This window comes from Prorops nasuta, unplaced genomic scaffold, assembly GCF_024137725.1.
Source record: "Prorops nasuta isolate Cenicafe-Biocafe unplaced genomic scaffold, Cenicafe_Pnas_1.2 PNAS00003, whole genome shotgun sequence".
In the NCBI taxonomy this organism is placed as follows: Eukaryota; Metazoa; Arthropoda; class Insecta; order Hymenoptera; family Bethylidae; genus Prorops; species Prorops nasuta.
This window is the reverse complement of record NW_027116800.1, coordinates 13,023,689-13,039,031: the sequence shown is the minus strand read 5'-3', so window position 1 is coordinate 13,039,031 and position 15,343 is coordinate 13,023,689.

Here is a 15,343-nt window from a genome sequence, read left to right as displayed (position 1 = left end):
TATCACCTTATTTTACTTATTCTTATAACCCCCCCCCTTCCCTTCCCACTCTTTCTCTCTTTTTCCCTCCGTGTTCTTCCCTTCTTTATAATACATAATCTCGCATTCACTAATCTCCCGCATCCACTTTCTTCTTCCACCTCCTTCTCTTCTTTTTCTTCCACTCCATTTCTACCGCACTCTTTAATCATCCCATTCCAAAATGACAACTGGTGAAAGCTCGGTACTCGTGTATTTATTTGCATTTTTTTTTTATTTTACCATACACCACCACTATCAGATTAACTCTGTTTCTCTATCCCGTATATTTAGCCAGGTAATTCGTCCATTAAAAGACACACGAATGTAGTATGCGACAAGTTAAACGCGTCTCTTGTCAGTTTAATCCCATTATCCGCAGTAATGTCCAATACCGTTATCGATACGCGACCAAAACCTATAGAACCAAAAGGTAGGCGGTAATTACACGACTGGCGAAGCTAATAGTTCCATGTAATTAATTTTTACTTTATCTTATCGGAGTGTTAAGGCTGAAGAATCACAACTTTCTCCCCTGCACGATCAAATCGCTGAAATAAGCGTCAAACGCTTATTATTGGCGCTCATACTTGCATGCCAGCCAGTCAAACAAATTCGCTTTGCGTTCGCTAAATGCTCGTCAAATTATATTATCAAAAAGCTTTAACCTTAAGTTAATATTCTCGAGCTTAATTCGTTAGCGTGTAATTAAGGTAGAATATAGAACATATACACACAAATATAGAATATGATAATAATAGGTAAATGTTAATTTGATACGTTTGACTTTGGGACTTAATTGGTTGAATTTCGTAATATGGTATTGTGGATATTTCATCGTAAAGCAGCCATTTCTGTAGTTAGCTGGAGCGCCGATTAAGGCCGCGAAAGGCTTGTTTTTAGACTCAGGCAAAGGGATGTTCTTACGCTTTCAGCACATACCTCGTCATGGTCTCTTATCCTAACACTCGTACATACGTTCTAACAATATATTGCTCATGCGAATTCTCCATTGCACCCAAACGATCATCTCGATATTCGGGAACGCGTTTACCAAAGAAGCATAAGGCCATCGGTACAGAGCTCGAATTTTCCTAAAGGAATAAATTGCACAATTTTTTCCCCCTATAAAACTATGGATCGTAACTATAAATTTAATTGTTTTATTTTCAGTATGGTCGCGGTGCGTTTATATTATTGTTGGAGAAATAGACGCGTTTAGCCGTAACATCTATACCAGACGTAAACTATAGGCACTATTGGCACCAGGTACTACTTGCGTTGCCGAAGAAAAAATAGGTAACTCTTGGACAAAAAAAAAACATTCCTTGCCAGTTAGAGCAGTGACAATTGGTGGCAATGGTGCCCTTGGTGGATGAAAAACGGGACTTTTGGGATGCTGAAAAAAAGGGTTACCGCTAGTTGCCGAAACACCGTAAGACGACCCAGAGACACGGTCCTTGACGAAAGGACCGTTTCGCACGGTTTCGTACATCTCTTCATTTTTTTCTCTGTTTCTCCGAGTTAAGCCGCACTCCGTTCTGCAAATCCCTAACGCCGAATGGTCAATCCTGACACGCAATTGCTTGCAATTAGCTGTAAAGGTTCCCTGAGACACGTTTACTTATATATTTTTTTTTCACTCAACGGGTCACTAGATGAAAAAGCCACTCTACCGTGACTGTTAGAGACAGCGAAGCTGGTATATATAATAGACAACATTAGTTTAACAATTATCTCGCAATGGGAATCCCCGAGTTGGATGCATCTCCATGGGAATTTGGTTATTGACTGGTTGTGAATCGAGACAACCATGCTGACGATTTGCGTCATAATAATTGTTGTATAACTTTCGATTAATTAGCCGCCGATGCAACTTCGCTTGGGGGCGCATGATAGTTAACTGGATTGGGAGAGGTGTGGGAGGTGCGAGGTGTTTCTCCACGGCGCTATGTAACGAGGAGGAATTGCATTGCTTGCGGTAAGTGTTGAGAGAAGAAGAGGGGTGGTGGGGGAAGGAGTGGGTCTTTCGCCGATTCGCAAGGATGCCGGTTTACCGGCTGCACAAGTCGGTTACACTTTCGTTGCTGCGACTAGTGGTACCACTCGACCGCGTTCCCTCTTCCAACAAATCGCAGACCACGTCAAATTAGTCATTCCTTCCTCGCGATCTTATCTTCCTCGGTCGAGCTAACTAGCGGCTCGTCCGAACCATCTTATACTCGAGCATTCCTTTAATCGATCCCATCTTCGATCCATCGTCCATACGCATTGCACTAATGAACACTGCATACCGCTTCTCCAGCATTAAAGTCTCTTTTTGTCAACTGCGTATGCAACTTATACGCGCGCTCCATGCAGAATCAACGCCGAAGAAAAATTGGACCTCGTCGATCGTCCCGTTCCTCGTTCACCAGAGGCACGCTTCCTTATTCCCATAGCTATAGTAATATTATGCCCTGCTGCGGCTGGGCAGAATTTGGAAGGCAGAAAATGGGCTGCGAGCGGAGGCTGCGTGTAAAGTCAGGGATGCAGAAGCGCATTTAGCAATTTTTATTGAGGGCAATAAACTACTGCAATGACGAAAATCCTAACGGTGAAGTTGAATGTACTAGCCGCCCGTCCCTTATCCCTCTCAAGGGCGTAAAAAGAAAGCTCATAAATCTCAGTTATCCGAGGTCCGGAGGCTGTGGTGTCAAAATATTTGCCTCTGCAATGCGAAAGGACTACGCCTACCTCTTTAGGCCAGCAAGCAGTGTACCGCCTCATCCATCCATCCAACTTTTAACTGATTTAATCTTTCCTTTATGGAATCTAATTGACGAGTAATTTGCCAAATACCTTTTTCTCCACCAGATGTCCATCCTAATTTAATTGGCACTTTAATTACCTTTTATAGTATATAAATATATATATATATACACAGGAAAACCGAAAACGACCGCTTATCGAGTTTCATTTCCTCTTCAAACGTATCAAATATCTATATATTTATTGTTCTGTTAAAGATAACAATATTACGATTATGCTGAAATCATATATCCATATATGTATAATTGTGATTTGTGAGGATGCACAGTGAAGTAAGGCTATATGTAGTAATGGGTAAGCGCGAGTGCTGCTGTACGAAAAGGTTTTAATGACACACTTATTAGGCTCGTAAGACACAAGAACTAGAGCAGTCTTGGCACGTTTGCCGAGAACAAAGTGAGGAGCGACTCGGCGTGCTGACAGCAAAGCACAGCACGTGAACGAGGACTTTGCTTTGGGATATCGCGAAAAGTATGTCCGGGCGTGCGCACGGGAAAACACGTGTATACCAGACGTTGCTCCGCGCGACCGTTTATTGGAAATCTCGCAAAATTTACAATGGTCACGCGTCCCGAACACCCTGACGCGCGACCTTTTCTCCAAATATTTACCATCTTCCCATTCTTTCAAGCTCCGAACCCCCATGAACTGTTTCCTATATACACGTGTTCTCACGCAATTTTCTACTCTCATGGACGTCTCTTTGTTGCTCACTGTAAACTCAATGAGCAAATATTAAGATGCCTGTACGCGTGCTTGGAACGTGCTTTGGGAATAGGAAATTCTTCTGCAATGTATAGTACTATACCCATGGTTTTATCTTTCCCATTGTAGCTTCTCCGAGGCTTTCTTGCATTTTCCTCGATTTTTACTTAGGCATACTAATCGAAATATTCCACGCTTCACCGCCTGCGCAAAACCATCGTTTATATTCTACCACTTTAAATGAATTTTCCATGTACTTACTTATAGCATAATTAATTTCAAATACATTAGATTAGTACATTTCTCGAATGTTATCAATATTTGTCATACGATGGAAGAAAGTATGCACACTCTTTTGCGCAAAGGTGTAATAGAGGTTAATTTTAAGACTATGGTTATTAAAAAAGAGGCTTTTTGTTTACTCTTAAGGAGAAAAATACTAGCACATGTTAGTGCTTTGCGTAGTATGCGGCACGCAATAAATCAAATTGTATCTATCCGGAACACGCTTGGCCTTTTGGGAAATGCGCAAACTCCCGAAGGACTTCCATAAGGAAGCAATAAGTCGGCCAGGGCGTTGGGATTGTCAGTTGAGCGATTAAAAGACAATTCACGCGTGCCTTCAAGGAGCAAGTAATAAATCTTTTAAGGCTAGCTTGAATTTACTCATCATCTAATTGCGTTTCCTTTATTTACAATTATCTCGTTACGAGCTTCCATTCTGCTTTGCCCTTCTTACGATTCGATAATTATATTGGCGCTTATTCCTCCACCAATCAGGAAATCAGTAAACCTCATTGAACTAATTAGCGCTCTTATTTCTTCGCTCGCGCGTCCTCAGAATACTCGGAGTCATTGGCAGGCCCGAAGGTCCCGCAGTTACTCGCGGTTAACATTGAGCCACTAATTATTATCGTAACGCTGATAATAAAGAAAAATCTTGGTGTATTTTCCTCTCAAATTGGATTATAAAAAAGGGATAAATTCAGATTGATGAATTTCAAGGTGGCACGGTGAACTGTTCGATGGGCAAATTCACGGTTTTCAAACGGGAAAGGTTACTGCAATGTTCACTGTTAGGAGAATATCGGTTTGGTGTAGCGGACCACCCGGAAATGTTTTGCGCGAACCCTAACGAATGGACAATCTCCGAAAAAGGAGCATTTTGCCTCATTGTTGGTGCAACGAACCCGCAAGATTCTCTTCCGGGTTTGCCTTGTTGCGTTAGACAGAAAGGTCCGTGAATAATCCGCGTGACGCGTCGCTTGTCTGCGCAAAGTGCTCCAAGTCTAAATATTTCCTAGCACAATTTCTCATGGTCTGCCACCCTGCAGTGATTTCGTAACACCGACAGAAGATATTTGACCACGTGAGATTCGCCACACTGTCCTTCAGGACCCTTTCTTCCCATTCGTCTTACGTCTCCAGGATAGACTGCTTTAAATTGTCTTGTTACCTACAACACGTGCCTATGACGCAAAATCCTCCAAGACAGAACCCTAAACGCCTATTTCTTCTTGGATTATATTTTTCGAAATTCTCAAAATCCTCTCTTTTACGTTTTATAGCACATATATAGGGCGAATTATTACAAACGAATTTAATCGACAAATTTACATTGAGGAAGTTGAGATATTTTTTAATAAAAAGTTGAAAAAGGCTTATAGGCATAAGGTGGGATAATTTGGTACATGACGTTGAAGAGAATAGGGACTTGAATTTCTGAATTTGTCTTAGTATCGTATCAAAGAAATAGTGTATATTATATTGAAATTAAGAATTTATTCGTACAAGCAATGAAGACCGACAAAACGTGACACTGCGTTTACTGGATACTGAAGTAGCCCATTGCCATTGTGATACATCTAAGAAGACTACGCCTTTAGAAAGGTTCAGGGAGCAGGTAGAGATCTTCGATATGCCGATCACTACAGATGTTGTAAATCAGTCTATAGAATCGTGGAAGTTACTAGAGTTCTCAACTACCGCTAATACCGAACAAACTCTTTCATAAAGATTGATATTACCAGTTTTCAGTCCTCAAATTTTAAACAATAAAAACTGACAATGTAATACTTATTATATATCACGAAATAATGAATTAAATAATTTATACATGACAACTGTTTTTGAGCTTTTATGGAGTTATTAATTAAATCAAATATTACTGCACTGAAGGAGCTTTGGAAAAATTTTCCAAGAGACTTTGACCTTGCGAAATCTAGCTGCGTCATAAATAAACAGGTCTTCTCGTTGAATTTACTTCGTTGTCACAGGCAGTCACAGCACCTTGTCCATCGCGACACGGAGGCATTGCTGGACACGAAAACAGTGGGAAACTTTATTTAACACCACGAAAAATTTACGGTAGCCTTACGGAAAAATGGTCTGTGGCCCCTGGTGTGGCCACTGAATGGAAATCCGTGTCTTCGTGTTTATGGCCCAACGCTGCACTTGATACAATGAATTAGATAACCTTGACCGAAGATAATGTTCCACTTTGCGAAAATCATAAAAATTTGTTGACCTCCCGGCACAGTAATAACTTTTAGGCAAGTGCAAGTAGTATATTCGGTTCGAGCAAAATTTGGCCAGCTGAAAATTTTCGGCGAAATTAGTATTTCCGTGTTTAATAATAAATATTTTATTTCGACTATTTCAATGAAGGAATAGTATTAAAAATTACAGAATACTCAACTACACAATTACATCTAGAAATGGATCTCGTGAAACGAAATAATAAGTCTGACCGAGATACTCGATGCATTTCTCAAATTGTTAATACAGAAGTAAGATAAAGATTTGAACAAAATATTAGAAGAGTGGTTTACTATCTTGGTGGTTGTAAAAATTTACGATGGCTTCTGACGGGTCGAACGGTCTGCGGGCTTCGATGTGGCCACCGAGCATCCTTTCATTGGTCTTTACAACTCTCGAAAATCTCTGCACTTTGCCAATTAGATTTTACCGAGCGTCCGTCCAGAGCCCCCAAGTCATAAATTTCGCAAATCGGGCTTCAACCATCACTCCGAAAAGTGTACAACTTTCCAATTTTTGCAAATCACATTGCTCACTTTGCTAATACATTTTTTTGCAAAAATTTCGATCAAACTTTTGGACGACAAGCTTTGATCTCCGTGTAGTATAAAAAGATAATGAATCACTGTGTGGAGTCGAGTAAAATGATAAATTTGCAAGGTAAAACAAACGTGCGACTGTAGTTGGCAAAGCGCAACTGTCAATTTTCGGAAATAAAATATTTTTTTGCAAAATATCGATCACAAAGCTTATTTACATTACAAGGTAAACTCTCTCTAGATGAAGCAAGGAGATCGGGATTATCGATATGAAATCGAGCAAAACGATCAATTTACAAACTAAAAGAACCATCCATCCGAAAATATCAAAAGGAATCCGTTGATTTAAGAAAGCAACTTTTGCAGTAATAAAATCGACGAAAGCTTTGCATTGCGAGGTAATCTCCGGATAATAGAGAGAATGAGGATTCTCGATGTGGAATCGAGAAACGATATATTTGGACAGTAGAACAACTACAGTAGAACGACTGTCTGACTGACGCTTACGTCGAGCGAGAGTTGACAAGTCAGTTTAGATCCGTTCCGAGGTGTATCGAGCGAGCTGCTAGGAAAGCGGCGTACGATTGCCAGAAGTCTGCTAATTGGAAAAAGTGTGCATGTGCGTATGTGTGCGCGCTGGCACGCGTGTATGTGAGACTCGATCGGCCTTGGCAAGGACTTTGGTGAGTTGCAGCGGTGCGTTTTCTGATTAAGGAGTTTGACTCGTGCGAGCTGGCCAACTCGGACGAGCGCTTGCTCTTCGTTGGTATAGCGGTGTGTGTGTGTGTGTGTGTGTGATGCGGGGGGAGGTGCAGGAGGGAGTGCGAACGACGTGAAACGCGAAGCATCGATGCTCGATCCTATACCGCATTTGTCGACGACTATAGGAATATAGGAGATAGGCGACGATAAGTGTCACGCACACGTGAGCACGGATGAACACCGTGCAAGGTAGACGCTGCTGGCCTGGCCGGTGCCGGTGCTAGGTCGAACTCCACACATGGTTGCAACGCGGATGTTAAACCCATTACACAACGGCTCGCCGTTAAATTACGGGCTTGAGGAATTCCGCGACTGGCCAATTGCACCTTAGGCTGCTACGAAATCGTCGCAACCACCACCACCACTCTATATAGTGCTGCTATACCTTCCTTTCCATCGTAATTAACGCGCTACTGTAATCGTTTATATATATATATATGCCTTTCACAGCTCCGAATGAAAATTCCAATTTTACGCACTTTTCCACGGGCACTTGTTAGCTTTATACTATATTATGACAGTACATTTAATAATCGTCTAGCTTTATCGATTAATTATTTAACTGTTTTTCTTTTTTTTTCGTTGAGATAAGGAGTGATTGATTGGGGTAGGTTCCAACGGTTGGTCGTTCATTTGGAGCAGGAAATCTGTGGAGCAAAGAAAATGCCGCTTGCGTTATACGCACTCGCGGTCGGTCAAGTATCGTCGTTATATAAAAGACGCGCGAAGCGTATAGCTGTACTAGAACCTTTTTGAACAATCGTTTCGTAATTGTTTATCATGGTGGCCAGTGCCACGCCACGCCACGCCACGCCACGCCACGCCACGACGAAGCCAATGTGCAAATTGCACGGCAAAGCACGCAAAGTCCGAAAATACTCGTGTGTATCGTAAGTGGCGCTGCGAGTGAAAGTATGTAGATGTATCTCAGTCAATTTTGCTTCCTATTGGGAGATTCCATTTCTTCCAAGGATACATTTCAGAATAAAGAAAGGATAACGGCCTACTAAATTCCATTCGCTGTATGCAGTTATAGGTGTGTATACATATATATATATATATATATACACTTTGGCATATACAATTTGTCGTATAAGAATTAATGTATCGAGCTTCGCTACATACTTTATCGCAGACGATTTTTTCCTCGCTCGTTATAATACTTTATTCCCATTTGGAAGTTTGTGGCGCTGTAAACGATTCGACGAGACATTTGGAGTGCCATGGATGTAGAAAAAGAAATGTGTCGATATATTGCAACTGAATATTTATATATATGGTTATCGAGAGAGGGATGAAAGAAGTGGAGGGGGAATAAAGAGCTTTTGCCTTAATAAAAATTCAATGATTGTAAGCAATCCGGTGAGGAAGGTTGGGCTGAAATAAAAAGCAGATCTGGTAGCGCGAGACTGCTGACGCACGTGGAATTGGAAAAGGCTGCTGCTGGCAGTGCTGCCTTACGTAGTAGGTACTCGTACTCGTACTCGGTGCCTCGGCCTGTTACGTTGAGGAAGTCACGCGGATCCTCGGAGTGGCCCGGGGCACTAAAAAAAATGAGGACATACCGATGAGTGTGGAGGCCCCTCCAGAGAGTATCAAACGAGGTTCCGGATTCGGCAGTCCGGCCCACTACCACCACGCCAACTACCAGGCCCAAAGAAGTACCCCAAAGTGGAGTGTGCCATCTCGTATTCCAAAAGTGTAACTAGGTAAAGGCTCCTTGTAAATTGCCCTAGGTTAAAAAAAAGAAACAACGACCCAGATCCGTACCGGTAAAAGTAATCAAAAAATTAACGCTCGATCCTCAATTTCCTCAATCCCTTATATATATACACACTGAAAACACCTGCCGAATTACCTGAAAAATTTTAAGTATTTGTATACTTACGTATATATGCTACAAAAGAACAATATTATTAAGTGTTATAATAATTTAATGTGCTACACTGTACAATAAATGTTCCGCTCACACATATACACACGATTCATTAATTTACACCTATCTCAAATTAGGCTAAATATAATTAGAGAAATTGTAATGATCTTCGAGATACGATCGTGTGGATGATGAAGACATGGATCCAGAGAAGATTAAAAAGTTTATCAAAATTCATCTAAACTATGCGCATACTGTTACTACGCTTGCTTTAACCGTTTCTTTAACTGCACGATGACTTGGATAACCCGCGAGTCCTTTTTAATTTCGATGCAAAGCAACTAGAGCAAGAAGACTTCGCCTTCGCCAACGGGAGGAGCACGCCAGAGCAACAGATGAAATCTTTACAGTTTGCTCTTCACGATTACTCCAGCGTTGCATTATATCACGATACTATTGAAAATAATTTCAGTTTTCGTCCTGTGAAGCTATATTGTAATGTGGAAAACGCTTATACTCTCAATTGTTAACGACGTATAAAATGATTTCATTATAACTTAAGCAACTGTTTCATTAGGAGTGGTATAGAGTCAATTTAATTGTTATATATAAATTTTTCATAAGACAATAAGTCGATATTATATTGGATATATAGCCGTGAGTTAATTGGGCCAACGAAAGAAAAAAAATGGTCAGATTTTATTTCCAGGTTGTTTACCATCAAACCGAGACTACATCCCATGGCACGAAATCAAGAGTGGGTCGAGGCGAATACGAGTGACGATAACGGATCCGCATACGAATTCAACATCCGCTTCCTCTTTCGACGTCTATAACTCCACCCTATAGATATTTTCCTCCTACAATCCCACCTATTACTCTCGACTACGCGTTTCAACTATGAATTTAATTAGCTTTACTGTTACACATTACACTTTCATCCCCGCAAAAACTTCCTTTCTACGCGCGCACCTTCAGCTTACTATTCCATTTCTTCCACGTCATATTATCAATTGAAAACCTGATTAAATGCTTTCCATAGACTTTTAAGATGATTCAACCTCACGGAATCTTCGGATCTTTCATCGACCGTATTACAATGTTCTATGACGAAAGCAGGTTAAGTCCAGATTACGAAGCGTTATGGTTCCTTTGGAAAAATTGATGAGGTTGGGAGTATGTAGGGCCCTGCGAAACTAAGAGTAGGCGGTTTCGCGCTGATAACGAATTGGAGGTTTCAGAGCGAGCAATCTGCTCGGATTAGAGTCGGTGGTTTCGTATCGATGGTAAAAATAAAAAGTCGAGCATAGCCCCTCTGCCCCTGAGATACGCAGGGTTACCATCACTCTTTCAGTCTTGTCCTGTTTACTATGTGGGCCAATTGAGATGGAGAGTAAAGCGCCACTCTGTCCATAGCACGTTTGCCCCAAGTGTTATCTCTATAAAGAGTATACGTACATTCATTCCTTAATTTATATTATTTATCGCTCTCTTGTCCAACGTATGCACGTGGAATATATTCAGTGCTCAATGTCGAATGTCAAAGATTTTTTAAAGTTGTACATTGCTCGAGAGGCTCGCACAGCTGGATGCTGCTATACGAGTGTTGTGTTATAACTGTGCAAGTTTCGGCCCGTTATGGACGCTTCTTGTTCTCATAGCCCTTCAAAAAAACCATTAGTCTCTCTCCCCCTCTCTCTCTCTCTCTCTCCATCCCTCTTCAAACAACGCGATTCTTCTGCCATGAGATTTTTTTCACAAAGTCCCACACCATACACTATACGTACATGCTTGTACTATTATTCTATATAATTGTAGAATCATCGACCATTCTTAGAGAGAGAAACAAATGTATTTTTCCTCTTAAAAATAATTATCGTACGTCCAATTATCCATCTGGATTGCAAAAAGAAATATACAGATAGAATTAACGTTAATTGGGTAAACGGGTACATTGTTTAATATTTTGGTTGCGTAAATCGCGCGCGCTCTAGGGTATATGATGCGTGAAGTGATTGCGCATCAAAGCTGCGAAGAGAGACTTTAACGCCCCGTACAAGAGGACTTTAATGCCTTTTAAACTAGACGCGTAACGATCGGTGCGCCATATGTTTCTACTTTATTACGGACTGCAGACGCATTGCCCTGTACGTAATAAAGCAAAGTGTCCCGCGTCAAAATTAAACCGCGGGAGTCAAAAATCAACGGTCGAGACCTACGACAGCCCCGAAACACCACACTTCCTCCTGATTTCTACCACTTTTTCCACCAAAAACTAGTTAACCATCTTAATTGTACATATTCTTTTCCTTTCTAAATTTTATTCTTCCTCAGTTACAAACTTTCCTTTTTCTTTTCTCTATTAAAATTCTTCCAATTGGATGCTTTCAAGTATAAGGATAGATGGGAGATACATTATATATATATATTTATTAGGTTAATCTGCATTGGTATTTTAGGAGGAAAAGTAAGATCGCCGGATAAGTTGAAGGCATCAAGATCCTATTGGACAAAGTGCTGGTAGGCAAAGTTTAAAGTTCAATGGCGTGACCGACCCTGACATTGCTGTTCTAAATAATGCTCGTCGAGCGGTTTGTTTATGTATATTCCCGCGATTTCGATACGGGTTGAAATAGTTCAGTGAAAATCGAGTCAAATGGTCAATCAATAAAACTGGATGAATTTGCGGATCGAGAAAATAAAGTCTAATAGCGTATATTAAAATTAGCAGCTCCCAACGATTTCTCTTGGAGGACTCACTGTCGCCCCTTTGACTCGTTTCCTCTTTCGTGTTCATATACCTATGTATAACGTTTTGCGAATTATCCAGGAAGAGCGTATATCTATAAGGCGCGTCGCACGTATACGATTCTGAGTTACCAATGGATATGGTTGGGTATAATATGTACGTATAACCAGTTGAAACTTCCTTTTGTGCGGTTGGAAGTTTCAGAGAGTCGATCGTTTGGATTTAGTATCGTCGCCAGTGTTTATATCTCAGAGGATATCCTCGCTATGGATAAATAGATAAGACTTTGATATAGACGCACGTATATAGAGGTGTACCACAAGGGAGACAGAGTTAGCTATGCTTGTGTAGATATATTATAGGAGCGTTTTCACCGCGCAGGCAGCGTGTATACGGGCATTAAGGCATAGCGACGGGGCAGCGCATACACACACACACACACACACAGAGCAGCAATGCGGCATAGTATAACATAGGTAAGTGTGTTTGTGGGTTAGTGGCACAAGAGCTGCCGCCACCAGCACCAGCACCAGCACCACAGCACCATCATCGCCACCGCCACCGCTACAATGAATCGCCGCCACTTTGCCCACTGGCAAAATCCTATCTGCATTATAACCATCGCAACTCCCATTGTTCTTGAACTTGTGCTACACGCACCAAAGCACACATCGACGCAGCAACCTTTGCTACGATAGATCCCTTCCCCTCCCTCCCTCAATCCCCCTTCCCACATAACCACCTACTCGAAAATATTTCGCGATAACTCAGCCGCTAAGAAACTGCCCCACTAAAACCACCAATCCACGTTATACTCTGCCCGACGATTGATATTATTTCAGCCTCCTTCGCACGTACGCGAGCCCATTTCATCACAACGCAACGCCAAGTAATTTCTCCACGATGAATTATCGCAGTTTTCAGCCAGTCTCAGTCTCAACACTCGTCTTAGAAAGTTCTTAGGATTCTTTCGGTCATTTTAACAGATGTTAGGTATATATATACGCACGCAGTAGGGATCGTAATTCCAACGATTTCTTCATATCGATTCCAAAATATTATATTCACCGGGCCTCTTGAAAATATTCTCGCTTCTTGCTCTTTATTTTCTGTAATTGCGTACGCGTGATTATATTTCGGAGAGAATTGCCGTTGCTTCGGTTTCTTTCAGTGTCGATTTCTCGCGCGGGATTTCGTCGACGATCGCGGTTGGATTTGATCGTTGGGTAAGAGACGAAGCCTGGTATAGCGAGCAAAGAGGAGCAAGAAAATCTGCTTGGACAAACTTGAGGCGGCTGTGCAAGAAAGAAATGAATTGCGGATCGGTACGAGAGAGAAAGAGAGAGAGAGAGAGTAAACCGCGCGAATAGAGTTGGCTCGTAACCAATCAGCCGACACTTTGCTCGCTGCCCAATTCCTCGGTAGCCTAGCTATCTAGGTATCCACAGCTCTCGCACCAGAACGGTGGATTCGTTTTTCTTCATCTCAAGAGCCAAGTTTTGTCGCCACTTCGCTTTACATAACGACGCTACGTCTTATTGCAGCGTATGACCACGTTTCGCCATATCGCACTATCGTCACGATATTGCGACCAATATATCCGCATTGTTCATTCTCCATGCTTATCGTCCACACTCCATTTTACGGGCAACAAACGAACATCTTAAAAAATCTCATCATTTACTGCACAGCTATATATACATCTATTGTAGAATAATATAATGGAGCACTTTGCCCAATCTCCGACAAAACCATCACTGCTGGAATATATATAATATTTTAAATTTATCAACAGTGTCAAATAAGAATCAACGAATCCCAATAATTGTCGTACACTTCTGTGGGAAGGAATTAAACTATGTAGCTGGTATTTAATGACCTATATTTGGTCTCCTTATAATCGCTTCTCGATTGGCTTTACAATTAATTTCTCTTCGGTGGTTTTTGATCGGTAAATGATCTCTGAAGGCTGTCATTTGGGTTCGTTGTCCTCTGACAATTGCAACATTTCAATTCCGTCTTTGCTGCAAGCGCCGTGCAAAAATTGACGAATCGTAGTAGGACATTCGACACACCAGTAAGTTTGCCTAATAGATCGTTGTGATTTTTGTTCGGCTTCTATCGATCAGCCTGTCGTGCGAGACGCTGATTAATCCTTGCGAGTCATGACCGATGAACGTGTCAAGGGTACATCATTTTTGCTCAAAATCAAACGTGCTAGATTTCAATACGACCATTTTATCCCTACGTTTCTTACGTTCCTGTTAATATAAAGTCCGCATGACTCCTAACCGATTATATTTTATGAAGGCTAAAATATTCAATTAACTTTTCACGCAAAGATATGTCGAGAATGATTTTCAAAAAAATTCCAAAACTTATCAAAACACAAGTAACGAGTGTATTTATTTACCTATACGCGGTATCTTTCAGGATTCAATCGAGCGAGGAATTTTTGACTGGAAGAATTGAGTTGGTTTGGAGGACAGTGGGCGCGAGAAATATAGTCAATAGGTTTTTCTATAGTCCACTATATTGTGCATTGAGAATCCAGCTACTCCTGTGGCAGTGATTTAGATCTTGTTGATAATCATTTGTTTCATTGTATCAATGTCGATGCTATCGTCTCGATTCAGTTCCGTATTCGGTGATGACAAGATGGAATCATCGAATTAATAGATTTGATCGAGCATTTATCAAAGTAGCCAATGAAATGGCCTATTCATAGAATTATTGTCGGAAAAAATTTTTCAAGAGCTGTAGAAAAGTGGGAGGGGAGGGGGGTATAGATGGGAGAAGGAAAAAGGACAGAGAATAAGAGTATAGAGATATAATGGCGGGGATAGGTTTTCGTACACAAGTTGCGCCACGATTATACAGTTAGACGTTAGTCTAACGGTGATGCTTAGAATTTCGGGCATTTCGGACCGCCTAGACACGTCCGTGGGGGCCGTTCTGCCCTTGGTACCGTCTCCACCAATGACGGGATCTGCCTACATCTTGACACACAACCGATCAGGAAATCGTGTCAAACGCACCGCGCTCGTGACTCGCTCGACCTAAATCAGCCTAAATCAGCTACCAAAAAGTATAAGAGACTTGGTCAAGAAACGAGTCAAAATACAATTCCATAGTTCCCCCTTCTCTCTCTCTCTCTCTCTCTCTTCTACAGCACTCGCACGAACTTGACCCTGTTCAATGTCCCTAATGAGCTACGAGACTCTTACCCGTTCTCACACGGATTAGACGCCGCGTTACTTATTCTCCTTTTTTGTAAAAACTAAAATCTAAAATCACATTAAAATTCATCTACACTCTACAATCAAGTTTCGTAACGAACGAATC